We start from the raw sequence: 23,782 nt of genomic DNA on the forward strand, positions 1-23,782 counted from the left end.
GTGTATAGGGTTCACATGACAACTGTCGTGCCACTTAGTACTACCTCCAGGGTTGGGACGGGGCCAGGAATGTCTATAAGTTCATGTTTGAAAACTATCACTTTTACTAAGCACTTATCAGTGCAGTGCTATAATGTGACATGTCCACGTGTTAAAGTAATATACTTTTATGAAGTTTGAAGACTTTTTATCATATTTTGCGTGATGTTTGTTGTGCGATTTACATTTTCAGGATTCAGCTCCTGCACGCGCTGTAAGAGCCAAACCAGACCCCGGGCTCGGCTCTGGCTCGCCCTGTTAATTTGTTGGCTCGCCGACTTCTAGGTTCAGGTATTCTGTAGGTAAGGGGTTATTGGGTCGTTGGCAGAGGATGTCTGGGCTGCAAGGCAATTCAGCCTTTCCGCACCTTTTAAACTGTGCCATGCTGCACTTGCCATGCAAATGATCCCCCTCTGGCTCACCAACCCTCAGGGTTGAGCTGGGGCAGAAAATATTAGAAATAAAAGTGGCACCCCATTTGTGAATTCGCTAAAAAAAAAGTGGCCAAAGTTTGCAAATTAGGCAGTTCTGAAGAAGTAAAGACATGCTGTTGAAGTGTTTTCTGCTGTCTGGTAGACTGCATTGATTTGACATTACTACTGTCAATGATTGTTTTAAAATCAGGAAAACCAACAGTACAAACCAGTCTGGCAGACTATCAATGAGGCCCACAAACAGCAAAAAACAGCCCTGTCAGATCAGCCCATCTGGCACTGTCTAATTGCCCTATAGGCCACCCCGACCCTGTCAACCATTTAAGTTTCCATACATTGCTTTCAGTAGAGGATGTTGGTAGTTAGCAAAAGTTAGCAAATCTCAGAATTGCCTAGTGTGCATGTTCTCAGTTGCAGCTCTGGTCGTGGAAGGAAGGTGCCCTCTGTAAGTGAAAAAACCTTTTACCCATATAGAACATCCTACTAGACTGAAGTCCACCTCCACAAGTGAATGGGTATGGGGATTAAACTTCTCTCTTCGTATGGTTTATTAGGTCTCGCCTGACCCAGCGCATATGCTAGTCTGGCGAGACTTTTTGTGAGGGCTCAAAATATTGCTACAATGGCCAGCCTAGAGCTACAGTGCATATGCGCGGGCGCGTGCTTAGGAGCAGAGGCTGGCAAACCTCGTCACGCTCATTAAGTGCCCGCGATCACTTTCGCGGCGCCCCTATGATGTTCTCGTTCAAAGAACATCAAACATCAAAGAACATGTTGTTGTGTTAATGCTTTGGTGCGCCCGTTTGACTTACAATGTGTTTTCTCTTTCCACATACTCGGTGTTTGTTTTCCTTTATTTTGAGATGCTTTTAGTATTACTGTTTTGTGACTTAAAGAACATTAAGGAAATGTTACTGTGAAACTGGACAACAGTGTTTATTTCTGATCGCAGCGGCAGTTCATGTCCGTTGCACCATTCAGAGAGTCCTTTCGTTGGCGCTTTCATGAGGACATGATGAGGAAGCTGGAAACTTTTGGCACATTCTCTTTAAAAGCACAGCATGTTGGCGACTGGTTAATCGATTAGACCTATGTAGCGCTTTAGATCTCAAAGCGCTATGGTGGGTGCAGCAGTTACAACTCATGAAATATGGGGTGCAACTTACAAGGAGGGGGCAGGTTTGAGTGCACATTGGCTGCAATCGAACTCTTTAAGATGATGGGCTGTGTGTATCCATTATCAGCACTCACTCTTCGCTAAGTGATCTTATTTGTTTTGTTGTTGTGTTAATGGTTTGCTGCGCCCGTTTGACTTACAACGTGCTTTCTCTTTCCACAAACTCGATGTTTGTGTTTCTTTATTTTGAGATGCTTTTTAATATTACAGTCACATACACAACCACACACACAACCACACACACAGCCTCACACAACCACAACCACACACACAACCACACGCACAACCACACCCACACACACAACCACACACACAACCACACACACACAACCACACACACACAACCACACACACAACCACACACAGAACCACACACACAACCACACACACACACAAAACCACAACAACACACACAGCCACACACACAACCACACACACACAACCACACACAACCACACACAACTACACACACAACCACACACAACCACACCCACACAACCACACACAACCACAACCACACTCAACCACACAACTACACCCACAACCACACACAACCACAAGCACACACAACCACAACCATACACACAACCACACACACACAAACACAACCACACCTAACCGCACACACACAACCACACACACAACCACAACACACACACAACCACACACACACAACCACACACACAACCACACACACACCACACACACACCACACACAACCACACACACGTACAACCACAACCACACACACATGCACACACACACAACCACACACACAACCACTCACAACCACACACATACCACACACAAACACACAACCACACACACAACCACACACAACCACACACACAACCACACACACAACCACACACAACCGCACACACACAACCACACACACAACCACACACACAACCACACGCACACAACCACGCACACAACCACGCACACAACCACCCACACAACCACACACACACCCACACACACAACCACACACACAGAACCACAACCACACACACAACCACACACAACCACACACACAACCACACACACAACCACACACAACCACACACACAACCACACACCACACACAGAACCACAACCACACGCACACAACCACACACAACCACAACCACACACACAAGCACACACACACAAGCACACACACACAACAATACACAATCACACACACAACCACACACACAACCACACACACACCACACACAACCACACACATGTACAACCACAACCACACACACATGTACACACACACACAACCACACGCACAATCACTCACAACCACACACACACCACACACAAACACACAACCACACACACAACCACACACACAACCACACACAACCGCACACACACAACCACACACACAACCACACACACAACCACACACACACAACCACGCACACAACCACACACATAACCACCCACACAACCACACACACAACCACACACACACACAACCACACACACAGAACCACAACCACACACACAACCACACACAACCAAACACACAACCACACACACAACCACACACACAACCACACACAACCACACACACAACCACACACCACACACAGAACCACAACCACACACACACAACCACACACAACCACACACAACCACAACCACACACACAAGCACACACACACAACCACACACACAACCATACACAATCACACACACAACCACACACACACAACCACACACAGCCACACACATAACCACAACCACACACAACCACACACACAACCACACCCACACACAATCACACACACAACCACACACAACCCCACATACAACCACACACACAACCACACACACAACCACAACCATACACACAACCACACACACACAACCACACACACATACAATCACACAAACCCACAACCACGCACACACACAACCACACACAACCACAACCACAACCACACACACACAACCACACACACACAACCACACACACCAGCACACACACACACACACAACCACACACACAACCACACAGACACAACCACATACACAACCACAACCACACAACCACAACCACACACAACCACATACAACCACACACACAACCACACACACACAACCACACACAACTACACACAACCACACACACACACACACCCACACACACACCCACAACCACACCCACAACCACACACAACCACACACACAACCACACACACAAACACAACCACACACACAATCACAACCAGACACACAATACACACACACAACCACACACACAACCACACACAACCACACATCCACACACACAACCACACACACACAACCACACACACAACCACACACACAACCACACACAACCACAACCAGACACACAACACACACAACCACACATACAACCACACACACACAAAACCACACACAACCACACACACAACCACAACCACACACACAACCACACACACAACCACAACCATACACACAACCACACACACACACACACACACACACAACCACAGCCAACCGCACACACACAACCACACACAACACACACAACCACAACCACACACAACCACACACACACAATCACACACACAACCACCCACACAACCACACACACACAACCACACAACCACAACCACACACACAACCAAACACACAACCACACACACAACCACATACACAACCACACACAACCACACACACACAACCACACACACACACACACACACAACCACACACAACCACAACCACACTCAACCACACAACTACACCCACAACCACACACAACCACAAGCACACACAACCACAACCATACACACAACCACACACACACAAACACAACCACACCTAACCGCACACACACAACCACACACACAACCACAACACACACACAACCACACACACACAACCACACACACAACCACACACACACCACACACACACCACACACAACCACACACACGTACAACCACAACCACACACACATGCACACACACACAACCACACACACAACCACTCACAACCACACACATACCACACACAAACACACAACCACACACACAACCACACACAACCACACACACAACCACACACACAACCACACACAACCGCACACACACAACCACACACACAACCACACACACAACCACACGCACACAACCACGCACACAACCACCCACACAACCACACACACACCCACACACACAACCACACACACAGAACCACAACCACACACACAACCACACACAACCACACACACAACCACACACACAACCACACACAACCACACACACAACCACACACCACACACAGAACCACAACCACACGCACACAACCACACACAACCACAACCACACACACAAGCACACACACACAAGCACACACACACAACAATACACAATCACACACACAACCACACACACAACCACACACACACCACACACAACCACACACATGTACAACCACAACCACACACACATGCACACACACACACAACCACACGCACAATCACTCACAACCACACACACACCACACACAAACACACAACCACACACACAACCACACACACAACCACACACAACCGCACACACACAACCACACACACAACCACACACACAACCACACACACACAACCACGCACACAACCACACACATAACCACCCACACAACCACACACACAACCACACACACACACAACCACACACACAGAACCACAACCACACACACAACCACACACAACCAAACACACAACCACACACACAACCACACACACAACCACACACAACCACACACACAACCACACACCACACACAGAACCACAACCACACACACACAACCACACCCAACCACACACAACCACAACCACACACACAAGCACACACACACAACCACACACACAACCATACACAATCACACACACAACCACACACACACAACCACACACAGCCACACACATAACCACAACCACACACAACCACACACACAACCACACCCACACACAATCACACACACAACCACACACAACCCCACATACAACCACACACACAACCACACACACAACCACAACCATACACACAACCACACACACACAACCACACACACATACAATCACACAAACCCACAACCACGCACACACACAACCACACACAACCACAACCACAACCACACACACACAACCACACACACACAACCACACACACCAGCACACACACACACACACAACCACACACACAACCACACAGACACAACCACATACACAACCACAACCACACAACCACAACCACACACAACCACATACAACCACACACACAACCACACACACACAACCACACACAACTACACACAACCACACACACACACACACCCACACACACACCCACAACCACACCCACAACCACACACAACCACACACACAACCACACACACAAACACAACCACACACACAATCACAACCAGACACACAATACACACACACAACCACACACACAACCACACACAACCACACATCCACACACACAACCACACACACACAACCACACACACAACCACACACACAACCACACACAACCACAACCAGACACACAACACACACAACCACACATACAACCACACACACACAAAACCACACACAACCACACACACAACCACAACCACACACACAACCACACACACAACCACAACCATACACACAACCACACACACGCACACACACACACACAACCACAGCCAACCGCACACACACAACCACACACAACACACACAACCACAACCACACACAACCACACACACACAATCACACACACAACCACCCACACAACCACACACACACAACCACACAACCACAACCACACACACAACCAAACACACAACCACACACACAACCACATACACAACCACACACAACCACACACACACAACCACACACACACACACACACAACCACACACCACACACAGAACCACAACCATACACAACCACACACAACCACAACCACACACACAACCACACACACACAACCATACACAACCACACACACAACCACACACAACCACACACACAACCACAACCACACACAACCACACACACAACCACACCCACCCACACAATCACACACACAACCACACACAACCCCACACACAAGCACACACAACCAAACACAACCACACACACAACCACAACCATACACACAACCACACACACAACCACACAAACCCACAACCACACACACACACAACCACACACACAACCACAACCACACACACACAACCACACACACCACACACACACACACACACAACCACACACACAACCACACACACATCCACAACCACATACAACCATACACACAACCACACACACACAACCACACACACAACCACACACACAACCACACACGCACACACAACCACACACACACAACCACACACACAACCACAACCAGACACACAACACACACACAACCACACATACAACCACACCCAACCACACATCCACACACACAACTACACACAACCACAACCAGACACACAACACACACAACCACACATACAACCACACACACACACAACCACACACACAACCACACACACAACCACACACACAACCACACACACACACACACAACCAGAACCATACACACAACCACACACACAACCACACCCAACCGCACACACACAACCACACACAACACACACAACCACACACACACAACCACACACACAACCACACACAACCACACATGCACACACACACCCACAACCGCACCTGCACCCACAACCGCACCCACAACCGCACCTGCATCCACAACCACACCCACAAAACCACACACATAACCACACACACACAACCACACACACACACACACACACAACCACACACACACAACCACACACACACACCCACACACAACCACACACACAACCACACCAAGCATTGGCATAGCCAATAGGTCTTGCCTTTGGGACCTTGTAAGTGTTTAGCCACGCAACAGTTGATGGGATTGCACCAAGGATATTGTGCTGCATAACTAAATACTTAGAAGGTCCCAAAAGCGAGACCTATTGGCTATACCAATGCTTGTTTGATTTGGGAGAAGCCAATAACTAAATGGACATAGAGACTGTACTGCCTGCCCTTTGCTAGATTTATCCCTTCAGAAACACCTCAAGCACTGCCTGGCTGTAGAGATTGAGGGGCAAGTTTTTTAGAAAATGATGCAGTTTGGCACTGCAAGCCATCTTGCTGCACTAAGCTGCATCATTCAGAATGTGCAGGGCTGCGTCGTATTTATGGCAATATGATGCATCTCGGTGCTTTCCTCTGCCTTTGTGCACACTTGGCTGCCTAGCACCAACATAGGCACCCTTGCACCATGGTGCAAGGTTGCCTGTGTTGCTGGGATAATTGTTTTTGTTTAGGAAGGGATACTTTCCTTCACATAAAAAATCATTGATGGTATTTTCCTCCTTCTGTGTGTATAGAATACAGCACACATAGAAAGAGCAAAAAACGAGCAGAAATAAAGGTATTTGTCCTTGTTGCGCCACATTTACATCTCCCCATGGGAGGCGCACAAATCTGATGCAGTTTCAGTTTTACAAAACCTTGAAAATCTGGGAATGTGTCAGATTCCACAGGTGTTTTGTGGGAACACCCACATCAACAACCATGGAATGCCCGTTTCACACAGAGTAATGCGTAAAAGGGGACCATATTTACAAGGCCATGAAAAGTCATGCAGGGTGGCTTTAGATTGCCTTGTAAAAATGGGTATGCACACCTGGCCTCTGGAGCGTCATAAAAGTGACACTGCAGCTGCATTAATGCACCAAAGGTGCATTGTAAATATTCCGCTAAATCTACTACTTATCCTCGGACTGGTAGTCTCAAGAGGAGCCAGCAACTGAAAAAACAAGATGGATAAATGCCTATTGCTGTTGTCCTTCAACTTAAGGCCCATTGGGGGCAATGTGAAAAATCTTACACTGTCATTACCAGGGCTACTGGAATTATGTGCTTCTGTAGCCGCAGCTTTTTTTGCATAATTATGGATTCAATGCATTTGCCACATAATCCATCATCTTCTGCATAATCTGCAGATTTTAACAAAAAAAAATGGTTTCTAGCTCAGATAGATCTAAATTTACTAAAAATGTGAAAAAATGTTTATCCTCAGTGGAAGGCCCTTCGCAAAAGTCAATGGGTTATGTTTCAGTAGCTCATTTCGGTATTTGGTTGTTAAAATGGTACGAATGAGGTAGAATCTATGCCCAGGCTGTATTACCATGTGTTAAAATCGTTCAATAATGACACAATACTATTAAAAATGTGCAACATAATTTGCCTGTTCTTGTGGCATAATTTAGTCACACGTGCCACATAATTTGGCGCTTCCTTGTCACATAATTCCAGTGTCCCTGGTCATTACCCGTGGATGATATCATGCGCTGTAATGACCTGATATGGATCTCGGCGGATGGGTTACTGCGTTACACCGGTAATAGATATCCATCCACTGAAAAATAAATCCCTTGCGATATAATGGGATTTATATATCGGTGCATGGGATAACCATTACCGTTGTGACGGAGTAACCCATCCTCGAGATCTAAATCAGGTCTAAGTTTTAATAGGAGAACCTGGAGACCTGGGTTTTATTTTGGCTTCCTCACTTGACAACATTGTGTGATCCTAGACAAATCACGGTGTTTCCAGTGCTTCAGTGCCTTTATCTTCCATACGCAATCATGCCCAGGGCACAAGTCTTATAAAACGAAGTGAGGGGACTAACTAAGTTAGGCTGTACGAAAGTTACATCATGGCGTGTGACATCACAGCGCATGACGTCGCAATATTAAGACCTCACACATATGCTTATCAGGTATATCATGAGTACATTAAAGCGCATTATGAGATTTAACAAATGAGATTTTGTGTCAGATTTGTGCAAAAAAAAGTGGTGTCACCCTGCCGCAAAATCAGGGCCTCAACCAATACTTTTTTTTTTAAACCCTGCCACAAAGAACTAGGCAACGAGTAGAAGCATGGTAGTAGATCTGTTCTGCTTAATTGGTTGCAAAGTCTGCATTTTAAAATATATTATTGGTATAAGGCATCTGCTGCAGAGATCTTTGTGTGCCCAGTAAATCTCATGGAATAGTAATAATGGTAAGATAATTCTGGAGGTGAACACTTTTGCTGGAGCGATCTGTGTTTTGTGTTGTCATAGATATGAATCAAAGTAGTATAAAAAGGTTAATGTGTCTCCTGCAGAGCACATCATGTAACATCCAGATGACAGATTTTTATTTTATGTAGATAGGTAAGTGGTTACTGCTTTCAACACTGACCTGCTTTTGTTACTTGCAGCACATAATACATCATTGATGGCATTTTCCTCCTTCTATGTGTGCTTCAGAATACAGCACACATAGAAAAGCAGGGAAAACCTAGTCTTAAACAGGTGCATGAGGAGAAATGTTTGATTTCTCCTTGTTTTTGCTGTTTCCATGTGTGCTGCGTTGTGCAGCACACGAAGAAACAGCATAAGGCCTTTCATTGCTTAGATGCAGGAAGGTGTCCTTCCTGCACATAAACAATCAACTAATAAAATTACGTTTTGCAACTTCTATGTGTGCTGCTGTAGAAGTTTCAAAATGCCCTTTAAATATTGTTTATGTGCAGGAAGGAACTCCTTCCTGCACATAAACAATCTTTCCCTCAACACAGACACCTGCGTTGGCGCTAGTCTGCTAAATGTTCCCTCCAGCGCAGGTGGAAGCGCAGGGCCGCACCATGTTCTTGTAAATATGGTGAAGCCCTGCGTTTCAGAAGTAGCAGAGCGTGGCGTTAAGCCAAGGAGGCTAATGCAGCACTCCGCCACTTCTCTAGTAAATATGCTCGAGTGTGCACATCAAGTTTAACTTGAAACTCTATAGAGATTTTTATGACATATTTTGTGATATCAGGTGGGCTGTGCGTAGGTGCAAAGTATTTTGTCTTGAAAGCTTTAGGAGGGCCTGTGAAAAGATTCACAAACTACATAAAACTGAGCATTATCCCCCTTGCCTGGCTCTCACTGGAGTGAAAATTACCCCACGATATAACAGAAGTTAACTTGCAATGCAGAGGTACACTTCGCACTTGTGAATACAAGTTTAATCGGCCAATTCGAAAAATACGTACATTTCGATATTATATATATATATATCTGCTGTCTGCCGTTTAAGCAGCTCAGCTATTTTGTTGAATTACTGCTGCTCCGTTTCACTAATATTCCAGTTCACAAATGCCTATGTAGCGTAAGTCATCAGTACTTAGAGCGCCATCTCATGGCCACTCACTGTTTTCCATGGAGATTTTATAACTTGTCAGAGCAGCTCAACATTACATAGGTAATGTGCGTACAGAGAGTGGGGTTTCATCTGTTATTAGGTCTCGCCTAGTGTTGCAGCGCAAGCGCAAGCAATCGGTGAGACCTATATTGAGAGAGTAGATTTGAGAAGGGGACTTGAAGCCCCGCCCCTCATTTTCTTTGCCTGGCGTCACCGTTTATACTAAACGGTGGCCTGCCATTGGAAATGAGGTTTTTGTTTGGTGACGCCCTTTTGCCTTTTTGTCTGGCCGATCTGGACAGGGCCGTCTGCTTTGCTGCTGTCGCAAAGCAATTTCTTATCTTTATGGGGGCCATCTGTTTTCACTCAGCCCCGTGTTTATTTTTGCATGGCGCTTTCCCTTTAAGTGAAAGGCGCGATGCAAATCTGTTATTTGGTCTCGCCTAGCGTTGCAGCACATGCGTTGCACGCTCGGCGAGACCTATATTGAGAGAGTAGATTTAAGAAGGGGACTTGAAGCCCCGCCCCTCATTTTCATTGGCTGGCGTCACCATTTATGCTAAACGGTGACATGCCATTGGAAATTAGGTTTTTTTGGTGACGCCCTTTCGCCTTTTCATTTGGCCGATTCGGACAGGGTCGTCTGCTTTGCTGCTGTCGCAAAGCAATTTCTTATCTTTTTGGGGGCAATCTGTTTTCACTCATCCCAGTGTTTATTTTTGCATGGCGCTTTCACTTAAAGTGAAAGGCGCAATGCAAATATAAACACGCAGCTGAGTGAAAACAGATGGCCCCCTGCCTTCCTGCAATGGCGAGCGCTGGTTTTCAGTAGCCACACTGCTTGCAACTTTGCCCAATTTTAGACATGTGACTTGCCTGCAAAAAGACACTTGTACATGCCATACATCAGAAGACTTTGCTGGGATGTGGAACATGAGTCGAGTGTACGTTTATGGGGTGCGGTCTCTCCTCTAAACCAGCCCACTAGTCTCTTTAAAAGTTGTATCTCTATCCAGATATTAAGTGTATGAAGCTTCATTAATCTGCCATTCTTTTTCCGATTCCACTACCACCTCTGTGAAACCTTGCAGTTCAATGGACGCTAATTCACAAAAAGAGAAGGATTGCAGCTTGACCATAGCCACCACTGTCACTCACTACTCGACTAGCTCTAGTATGTCTTTGCTGCTGATAATAATAATAATAAGAAGGCCGGGTGCTTGGAGCGCTGAGCGCTTGAGTAAGGTATGACCTGGAAGGATCACTGGCGGCGACAAACTGTGACCCAGGTCACGCGCGCTGTGGGAGGAGCATACTGTGCCACAGTTCACACCTAGCACCTTAATCCCTGCTTGTCGTAAACAGCTCGTTTTGGTTGAACTATCTGTTTCCTTTATACTTTGGTCACACTCTCACTTGCGTGTGAGAAAAGAGACAAGATCAGGCACTTTACCTTCAGTGAGGTATGCCTAAGTTGCTACCTCAAGGAGTGTTACCCGCGGCACTTCAGCTCCTGTCTGCGACATGTATCTGGACACAGTATTCTGGCAGAATTCTGGACAGCTAATTGTATAGGTCTCACCTGTGTTGTGAGGTACACACACACTGTCTGAAGTGCTACACACAAGGGGCGGTATCACGCTGGTAGCTTCAGGGTTGTACCCCCACTGACTGCTGGCCCAGCAAGTGTTCACTGTGGAAGACTTATTTCACATGCAGCGCAGGTGCAGAGCTAAATAAGGAATCCTTTAATTTACCTTTACATGAATATATATTTTGTGTTTATACTTGCGAATAACTATTTTCAACAGAGCAGCGGCTTTGAGGAGGTGTTAGGCGTGTGGGCCCCCTTCTCCCACATCCCTTCATGCTCTCAAGCTGCCTCCCCCTGGTACCAGTCAGTGAATGATATATGGACCAGTCCCCCTATCTCCTTTCTGTGCTCTCCTGCTTCCAGTCCTCCCGGCTGTCCTACGGATTACTTATCGCTGGCTGGCAAGTTTTAGGCCCGGTGAGCTCAGCCTGACGTTGAGTCAGGTCGGGAAAGGTTGGAAAAAGCATTCCTGAAACGTATTCTGGATGGATAATAGAGGTAGAGATGAGCGTGCAGCTTTCTGGGCAGACAGTGCTCTCTGCTCCTTCTGCTGAAATACTGACTGCGGTCTGTGGTCACTGTGCCAAATAAAAATTCCATCTTCAAGAGGCGTCTTTATTTTTCTTGTTCATTGTAAACAATATTTATTGGTTTTGTCATTGATTGTTTTACAGACCTTAACATTGGTGAAACTCATTAACCTGTGTTAATCCTCTGGTAGCTTAGCACAAAGCATTCAGGCTTATTTATGCAACATTTCAAACAGTAATTGTAGGAGAGTGGCATCGACTGCATAGTTGCCCCCAACTTTTTGCTGATGTTTTGACTGTTTTATGACTTTAGCCAGGCTGTGGCCCTGCTATCCAGGACCCCAGCCTATCTGCTTCCTCTGTTAAACGATGGGAGTACCCTAGGTACAAACCAATTGGATGCTGAGGATGCCCTGACAGTCCCTTGTAGATGGTACCCTAGGTACCCAGGGCATGGGTCCCTCAGTAGGCCTACCAGGGCTGCAGCACTTATTGTGCCACCCTGGGACAGCCATACAAACTGACACCACCAGACCACTACAGTAGTCTGGGTAAGGTGGTGCTAGCACCCCTTACAGGGATATAGGTACCCTATATCCCACCCCATTACAACACATATACTCTCATAGGTCACCCCTATAGCAGGCCTTGCTAATCCTACAGGGCAGGGTGCTGAGGTATGTGTGAGGGGGGACCCCTACCTGAGTAGGGCCTCTCTGCAACCCTCGTAAAATCATTGCTGGGTTGTTTGTAGTGTAGCCATACCATATACTCTTAACCGCATTATAAGTCTATCGCGATAGCGTGATAACTTGAGAATGGCTACACAGAACCATATCGTGTTTGGTATCAAACATGTAGGAATCCTATCCCCAGTCCAGCCATGGGCATGAGGGCACGATTCCCCCCTGCTAGAGGGGCGATATGGGAAAAGCGGCAGAATTCAGACACCAATTTAAAAGTGCACACGTAGTACAAAATGGCTACTACCCGCCACCCACACGACTCTGGCTGGCTGTTGCTGGGGAAAATCCTAGCCTTGCCAGCTGGTCAATAGGGCTCCTGTGGCAGGGAGGTGCTAGCATCTCCCCAGACAGGATATGTGGATTGGAACAGGGTGGGTGCACCATATGTTGCCTTTCAGAGTTGCACGTAGGCAGCTACAGCGCCTACATTCTGCATACACCGCCTGGAACCGGTTCAGGGGCATCCTGCCCATCGCCCAGGCGGGAAACACACAAAGGGGAGAGGGTGTAGCCACCCTTTCCCGCCTCACCTCTCATTGGTGGACACTACTCTGGACACTCCCCTAATCTTGGGGATAAAGGTGAATAACGTGGCCCCAGAGCCTCAGATTAATCTTGGACTTCACAGACTTGACCTTCGACGAGCTGCTGCCCAGCTGACTGAAGAAATCTCCCTTGGGGTAAAGGAGTTTCCCCCCTGCTTGGCAGGCACCTGAAACACTGCAAGTGACCCGGTTGGAACTTCGCTGCTCTTATGAACTTCGTCGACTTCCAACAACCTCAAGGTGGGTTTCCTAAGCATCCCAGAGGCCAGTGAGTGTGCACAGCAAACCTGAGCACCGTGGACCGCGTGGGTGCCGAGATTCCCAATACCCCAGGACACCAACCACCTCTTGCATAGCACACGACCCTGACCAGTGGGGAAGTTGTGCTTTAGCCCATTTTTGAGCCAACCACCAAGCAGCAATTGTGCCAAAGATCAGCGCCCTAGCCCCTCCGGTGGCCCATGGGCTCCCTTTTACACACTCCATTTTGCTGCCTTCCGCGGTCCCTTGTCTCTCAACTTGTGGGCCCGAGCGGAAGACAATCTCAACATTTAAGAGTTCCCCTGGTTGCTCCAGGCCTGCTCTACAGTCTCTCCAAAGGAGACCTCTCACAGACCTCGTGGGTCTGCACCAGTAGCTGATTTGTTTATCTTGCGTGGGTTGCGGTTGCCAAGGCTTAGTAGATCCAATCCGGACACTAACACTGCAGCGACCCTCATCCAACATGGGACAGTTGCCCTCCCAAAGCTGGCCTTCCTTGAAGCCTCCCGGAGCCTGTGGCTGCAGATCCAAGCTACACCTCTTTCCACTTGAAGCACCCAACATTGAAGGGCTCTTCCTTTGAGCTCCCTGGTCACTGTGCCGTGACCCAGACTCTCTCCCCTCTGCTTTCAGGTTCTTCTCTGCAAGATCTACAACTTCAATCTTCGCGGCATCATCGACGCTTTTGGCTAGCAGCAGTTTTGTACATTTTCCCATTGAAAATCAGCCCGCGACCCGACATCGAAAACGACCTATGCACCCGGCTTCCCTGGGGCAGGTAACAGTGGTACCTCGGTACTCTAATGGTAGTGGGCTCCTCAAAAGCTTAACTCTAAAGTTTTAACTTTGTACTCCTGCTAGAAGTGACTTTAATCTGTTTAAATCAAACCGCGACATTCTCCATAGGCTTTAATAGAGATCCCGATAGCAGCTATTTCCAATGCACGCGCCTCCCGTGGGTCCCCTTCCTCATAACCTGGGGTGGATTCTTAAGGGGCCAGCGATCCTAAATGCCCTAGGCATTGTCTGTAGAATTGTCGTGGTTCTTATACCACTTTTTTAATATATGGTTTGGTCCCCCCCTGGGGCCCTATGATTCCAGTGCTATTTATTGTATCTATCAATGCTTGTTTGAATTGTAACTTTGCCTCAGCCTCATAAAGAGACTTGTGGGATTCTGTTTAGAATAAATACATATATTTTATATATATACCTGTGTGGGCTACTCTTTCATTTGGTCATTCAAGAGGTTATCTATGGTAAAACAATAAGCTTAACACTCCTTCAAGACTTAGCCTGAAGGCTGCTCTCCACAGCTACCACTAGGATAGCTTTCTTTAAAGGTTGTCTTAAACCTATCATCAATAAGAGTCGAATTGGACTGGTGCAAGGTGTCCCCTATAACTAGGAGACAGCATATGCCAGGCCAACTTCTCACATTGGTGTGCAGCGGTTGGATTCAAGCTTGCCATTGTTTTACCAGATAACAAATTGAATTTCTAAAGTGAAAGCCACTTGGTACCAAAAGTACATATAAATTCAAGCTTAGAATACAATAAGTTCTACTGAACTTAGGAGTTGTGTGTAGAGGGTTTAGCACACCTTGACTACAACTCAAGAAAGGGTTCAGTAGGCCACACCTAGTGTAGGTAGATACACTAGAAACGTCTTTAAGTTCAGGTGCCCATAAGGCTCTGGAAGGACCCCAGAGGGTCCCAGTCGACAGATATGACCATCTCTCCTTTGCTGAGCTGAGGGGGATGTGCACCACTAGGCAACTTAAGACAAACAAAGGTGCCAATACCCAACGTCTCAGGGAAATCCTGCTCATAGCAGACTTTAAGCAGACTTTAATGTCTGATGGGGTAGACAGGTTGGGTGGGCATCCCCCAGAAGAGGACACCCCTGGGGTGGACTCTGATGAGGACCAGGAAGAGGAAGATGAACTTAACCTGGATGAACAAAACCATTCACAACATGGAGGTGATGGCCCAAAAGGCACTCTCTCCATCCCTAAAGGGAGAAAGGTGGATCCAAACAGAAGGAACAGATCCTCCTCAGAGGGGTCCAACCATGCTGAGAGACCCAAGGGGACCTCTTCCTCTTCTCAGAGAAGAGAATCCTCCCAAGAGAGAAAATGCAGACTGATCCAGTTTGAGCAGGCTAAACTACAGCTCAGGAGAGAACAGTTAGCATTGGACAGGGAATCCCTGGAGCTTCAGAAAGCTTCAAGAAAGTGGGGTCTAGAGACCCCTGGTGGCAGTAATGAAACCCCTGGAGTTAGAGAGAAAGTCCCTGACAATAGGAACCTCCACAAGATTGTGCCCCCTATCATACAGGGGATGACATCCACAAATGGATCTCTGCTCTTGAGAGGGCCTGTAAAGTACAAAGGGTCCCAGTAGAGCAGTGGGCAGCAATCCTGTGGCTCTCCTTTGCAGACAAAGGAAGAGACAAGCTCCTCTCTGTAAGAGAAGAGGATGCAGATGATTACTATATCTTGAGAGATGCTTTAATAGATGGCTTTGGCTTAACCACTGATCAGTACAGACTTAAGTTCAGAGACACCCAAAAAGCACAGAATCAAGATTGGGTAGACTTTGTTGATTGTGCTACCAAGGCACTGGAAGGTTGGTTAACTGGCAGTAAAGTCAATGATTACCAAGATTTGTATAATCTCATAATGAGGGAGCAGATCCTTAATAATTGTCAGAATCAGCTCTTACATCAGCACCTGGTGGACTCAGATCTGACCTCTCCCCTAGAATTGGGAAAGAAGGCAGACAAATGGGCCAGAACCAGGATTAAGCAGAAGGTCCAGCCCTTGGGGGGTGCAGCTAAAAAGGAAGATGCCAAGAACTCTGAGAAGGGTGGGAAAAAGGGAAAAGACCAGCAGTCTTCAACAGGCCCCCAAAAATCTGCATCTGATAATACCCAAGCTACTAAAGCTAAACAACCAAGGAAGCCATGGTGTAAATTCTGTAAACAGAAAACCCATTGGACTTCAGATTGTAATAAGGCCAAAGACTCCACCAGTATCACACCTGCCCCTAAGGCACCTGTTCCCCCTAGTCCAGCTATAGGTGGTGGTACACAGAACAAGGGCATAGTAGGGTTGACCCTGGGATCTGGAGAGGACTCTGGCCTAGTCAGAACTCCTACTCAGGCTGTTCTAGTTTGTGATGGGGACCTGTCCCTGTTTGTGAGCCCCAGTGGTCTGGGCAAATACAGAAACAGCCAAAAATAAATGGAAGGGAGTCACTAGCTTACAGGGATACAGGGGCCAGTGTCACCATGGTGACTAAGGACCTTGTGGACCCTAACCAGATCATACTTGGGGAAACTTACCAAGTGACCAATGCAAGCAACGTTAGTACTAACCATGCTCTAGCAGTTGTGAACTTCTCCTGGGGTGGGGTAACTGGCCTCAAGAAAGTTGTGGTGAGTGCAGACCTACCTGTTGAATGTTTACTAGGGAATGATTTGGAGACCTCAGCATGGGCTGAGGTGGAGCTAAGTACCCATGCAGCAATGTTGGGTATACCAGCAGAAGTATTTGCCCTGACCAGGTCAAAAGCAAAGCTGACAGGAACTGAACAGGCCTTGGATCCTGGAAAAATGGACCGAGGACCTTCCAAGAGGAGGAGTAGCAGGGGTAAGGCAGAGCCTTCCCCCCAGGATCAGTCTGTAGAAACTCGTTTAGCAGAAGAGGATCTAGTTCCTGAAGAAGGAACTGCCCCAGATGAACTGGAACCTGATCAGGTTGAGTTCTTGGGGGCAGGGGGACCTTCTAGGGCAGACTGGAGCCTGGAGCAGCAGAGCTGCCCCACTCTTGAACCCCTCAGACAGCAAGCTGCTGCTGGGGCTGCAGGGAATGCCAGTGGGACCCATAAGGTATATTGGGATGATGGGCTCCTTTACTCTAAGGGTCGAGACCCCAAGCCTGGCGCAGCCAGGAGGTTGGTCATACCTCAAAAGTTTAGGGGCTTCCTGCTCACACTGGCCCATGATATTCCCTTAGCAGGACACCTGGGCCAAAACAAGACATGGGACAGAATTGTCCCTCACTTTCATTGGCCCCAAATGAGTGAGGACTGTAAGAGCTTTTGCAGCTCTTGCACTACCTGTCAAGCCAGTGGCAAGGCAGGTAAATCCACAAAGGCCCCCCTGATACCATTGCCTGTGGTGGGGGTGCCCTTTGAGCGGGTGGGGATTGACATTGTTGGTCCCCTAGTCCCACCAACAGCATCTGGGCACAGGTTCATTCTAGTGGTAGTGGATCATGCCACTAGATACCCAGAAGCTATTCCACTTAGGACCATCACAGCACCTGTGGTGGCAAGAGCCCTCCTGGGAGACTTTTCCAGGGTGGGTTTTCCTAAGGAGGTATTGTCTGACAGAGGTACAAACGTTATGAGTAGCTACCACAAGGCAATGTGGAAGGAGTGTGGGGTTAACTATAAGTTCACCACCCCTTACCATCCTCAATGCAATGGCCTTGTTGAGAGATTCAACAAGACCTTAAAGGGTATGATCAAAGGGCTCCCAGAAAAGCTTAGGCGAAAATGGGATGTTCTTCTGCCCTGCCTTCTCTTTGCATACAGGGAGGTGCCACAAAATGGGTTGGTTATAGCCCCTTTGAACTTTTGTTTGGCCATCCTGTTAGAGGGCCACTCCGTCTAGTGAAGGAGGGATGGGAGCAACCTCTCAAACCCCCTAAACAGGATATTGTGGACTATGTACTTGGTCTCCGCTCCCGGATGGCTGAGTACATGACGAAAGCAAATAAAAACCTGGCGGCAAGTCAGGAATTACAGAAAGCCTGGCATGACCAAAAGGCTGTACTGGTGGTGTACCAGCCAGGACAGAAGGTATGGGTGTTGGAGCCAGTGGCCCCAGCAGCTCTCCAAGATAAGTGGAGTGGACCCCATACCATTTTGGAGAAAAAGGGAGAGGTTACCTACTTGGTAGACCTTGGCACTCCCAGAAGTCCCCACAGGGTACTTCATGTCAATAGGTTGAAAGCATATGTGGACAGGGCTGACATGGGCTTGCTCATGGCAACAGATGAGGGACAGGAGGAAGAGAGTGACCCTCTGCCAGACCTGCTCTCTCAGAACCCTGACGATGGGTCAGTTGATGAAGTAGCCTTGGCAGGCAGCCTCACTGACCAGCAGCAAGCAGACTGTAGACAAGTTCTTCAGTCTTATAGACATATGTTTTCTCTGACTCCAAGTCAGAGCCCCTGGTGCACTCATGAAGTGGACACTGGGGACAGTCTGCCTGTCAAGAATAAAATCTACAGGCAACCTGACCATGCCAGGGACTGCATAAGGACAGAAGTCCAAAAGATGTTGGAATTAGGAGTGATTGAGCCCTCAGATAGCCCTTGGGCTAGCCCAGTAGTCCTTGTACCAAAACCTCACACCCAGGATGGTAAGAGAGAGATGAGGTTCTGTATTGACTACAGGGGACTCAATGCAGTCACTAAGACTGATGCTCACCCAATTCCCAGAGCAGATGAGCTCATAGATAGATTGGCCTCAGCCAAATATCTGAGCACATTTGATCTGACAGCTGGCTACTGGCAGATAAGGTTAGCTGAGTCTGCAAAAGCCAAAACTGCATTTTCTACCCCTGGTGGGCATTATCAATTTATTGTGATGCCCTTTGGTTTGAAAAATGCACCTGCCACTTTTCAAAGGTTGGTGAACCAAGTCCTCTCAGGCCTAGAAGACTTTAGTGCAGCATATCTAGATGATATTGCTGTCTTTAGCTCCACCTGGGAAGATCACCTGATCCACCTGAGGAAAGTTTTGGAAGCCCTGCAAAAGGCTGGGCTCACTATCAAGGCTACTAAGTGCCAGATAGGGCAGAGTCAGGTTGTGTACCTGGGTCACCTTGTAGGTGGAGGCCAGGTTCAACCACTTCAGAGCAAAATCCAGACCATCATGGACTGGGTTGCTCCAACCACCCAGACTCAGGTTCGAGCTTTCTTGGGCCTGACTGGTTACTATAGGAGGTTAATAAAGGGATATGGATCCATTGTGACCCCCTTGAATGACCTCACCTCTAAGAGGATGCCCAAAAAGGTTCAGTGGACTGTCAGCTGTCAGAAAGCTTTTGATGACCTAAAACAGGCAATGTGCTCTGCTCCAGTGCTCCAAAGCCCCAACTACTCCAAAGAATTCATAGTTCAAACTGATGCTTCAGAGGTGGGGGTAGGTGCTGTGTTATCACAACTGAATGAGGAGGGCCAGGATCAACCAGTAGCTTTTATTAGCAGAAGGTTGACCCCCAGACAGAAACGTTGGTCAGCTATAGAGAGGGAGGCCTTTGCTGTGGTCTGAGCCTTGAAGAAGCTGAGGCCATACTTGTTTGGCACTCACTTCATTGTTTAAACAGACCATAAGCCCCTCCTATGGCTAAAACAGATGAAGGGTGAAAACCCCAAACTACTCAGGTGGTCCATTTCCCTACAGGGGATGGACTATACAGTGGAACATAGACCTGGGAGCAACCATGCCAATGCAGATGGCCTCTCCAGATATTTCCACTTAGAACATGACGACTTAACTGGTCAAGGTTAGTTTAATGTCCCTGCGTTTGGGGGGGGGGGGTTATGTAGGAGAGTGGCATCGACTGCATAGTTGCCCCCAACGTTTTGCTGATTATTTTGACTGTTTTATGACTTTAGCCAGGCTGTGGCCCTGCTATCCAGGACCCCAGCCTATCTGCTTCCTCTGTTAAACGATGTGAGTACCCTAGGTACAAACCAATTGGATGCTGAGGATGCCCTGACAGTCCCTTGTAGATGGTACCCTAGGTACCTAGGGCATGGGTCCCTCAGTAGGCCTACCAGGGCTGCAGCACTTATTGTGCCACCCTGGGACAGCCATACAAACTGACACCATCAGACCACTACTGTAGTCTGGGTAAGGTGGTGCTAGCACCCCTTACAGGGATATAGGTACCCTATATCCCACCCCATTACAACACATATACTCTCATAGGTCCCCCCTATAGCAGGCCTTGCTAATCCTACAGGGCAGGGTGCTGAGGTATGTGTGAGGGGGGACCCCTACCTGAGTAGGGCCTCTCTGCAACCCTCGTAAAATCATTGCTGGGTTGTTTGTAGTGTAGCCATACCATATACTCTTAACCGCATTATAAGTCTATCGCGATAGCGTGATAACTTGAGAATGGGTACACAGAACCATATCGTGTTTGGTGTCAAACATGTAGGAATCCTACCCCCAGTCCAGCCATGGGCATGAGGGCACGATTCCCCCCTGCTAGAGGGGCGATATGGGAAAAGCGGCAGAATTCAGACACCAATTTAAAAGTGCACACGTAGTACAAAATAGCTACTACCCGCCACCCACACGACTCTGGCTGGCTGTTGCTGGGGAAAATCCCAGCCTCGCCAGCTGGTCAATAGGGCTCCTGTGGCAGGGAGGTGCTAGCATCTCCCCAGACAGGATATGTGGATTGGAACAGGGTGGGTGCACCATATGTTGCCTTTCAGAGTTGCACGTAGGCAGCTACAGCGCCTACATTCTGCATACACCGCCTGGAACCGGTTCAGGGGCATCCTGCCCATTGCCCAGGCGGGAAACACACAAAGGGGAGAGGGTGTAGCCACCCTTTCCCGCCTCACCTCTCATTGGTGGGCACTACTCTGGACACTCCCCTAATCTTGGGGATAAAGGTGAATAACGTGGCCCCAGAGCCTCAGATTAATCTTGGACTTCACAGACTTGACCTTCGACGAGCTGCTGCTCAGCTGACAGAAGAAATCTCCCTTGGGGTAAAGGAGTTACCCCCCTGCTTGGCAGGCACCTGAAACACTGCAAGTGACCCGGTTGGAACTTCGCTGCTCTTACAAACTTCGTCGACTTTCAGCAACCTCGAGGTGGGTTTCCTAAGTATCCCAGAGGCCAGTGAGTGTGCACAGCAAACCTGAGCACCGTGGACCGCGTGGGTGCCGAGATTCCCAATACCCCAGGACACCGGCCACCTCTTACATAGCACACGACCCTGACTAGTGGGGAAGTTGTGCTTTGGCCCATTTTTGAGCCAACAACCACGCAGCAATTGTGCCAAAGATCAGCGCCCTAGCCCCCTCCAGTGGCCCGTGGGCTCCCTATTACACACTCCATTTTGCTGCCTTCTGCAGTCCCTTGTCTCTCAACTTGTGGACCCGAGCAGAGAACAATCTTGACATTTAAGAGTTCCCCTGGTTGCTCCAGGCCTGCTCTACAGTCTCTTCAAAGGAGAGCTCTCACAGATCTCGTGGGTCTGCACCAGTAGCTGATTTGTTTATCTTGCATGGGTTGCAGTTGCCAAGGCTTAGTGGATCCAATCCGGACACTAACACCGCAGCGACCCTCATCCAAGGTTGTCTTAAACCTATCATCAATAAGAGTCGAATTGGACTGGTGCAAGGTGTCCCCTATAACTAGGAGACAGCATATGACAGGCCAACTTCTCACAGTAATAAGTGAAAACACAACACAAGAAGTATCCCACACTAATTTAGAACAAGCATTTGCAGTGCAACAGGTCTCGCATTGACGCGAGTTTGAGCTATTGGCATTGTGAATGACAATACCTTTTATTTATGTTTTGGTTTTTAAAACATAAATAAAACGCATTGTCATTTACAATGCCAATAACTTAAACTCGCTTAAATGCAAGACCTGTTGCATTGCAAATGCTTGTTTTTATCACTGACATCAAGCATAACAGGGGTGGTGGTGCTAAAGGGACGATGATGTCGTGAAGGAGGAGATAAAGGGGGATTGCAGTGAGTAAGGCCCGTGGCCGGCAAAGTTTTGTATATCCATGGCTTTGTCAGAGGATTTGTTAAAGTCGCAGGATGCCAGTGAACGTAAAATGATGAGGTGAGTTCAATAATGCAGAGGAGGTTAAGGTACCTCGTTTTCTCCTGAATATATTTAGTTAATACAGTGAGCATTTAATGTTAGTGGCGGGTGCTATTATTGCTGAGCCGGTGGTCGGGCGGAGGGGAGGGTGGTTAGGGAATACAACCAAAAACTAAATGCACTATCAAAAATAATTAAAATAACACTTACCTGCTGCTCCGACAGCCGCCTTCCTTCCTTTGCTCCTC

At 47.8% G+C, this 23,782-nt stretch overlaps 1 protein-coding gene across 1 annotated transcript in view; it reads left to right on the top strand.

Annotated features, from left to right (window-relative positions):
- LOC146860101 (cholesterol side-chain cleavage enzyme, mitochondrial-like) overlaps positions 1–23,782 on the top strand; it is a 219,375-nt gene that overhangs the window by 947 nt on the left and 194,646 nt on the right. The window lies entirely within an intron of this gene.

The sequence above is a fragment of the Triturus cristatus genome, chromosome 3_1, assembly GCF_964204655.1.
Source record: "Triturus cristatus chromosome 3_1, aTriCri1.1, whole genome shotgun sequence".
Lineage (NCBI taxonomy): Eukaryota > Metazoa > Chordata > Amphibia > Caudata > Salamandridae > Triturus > Triturus cristatus.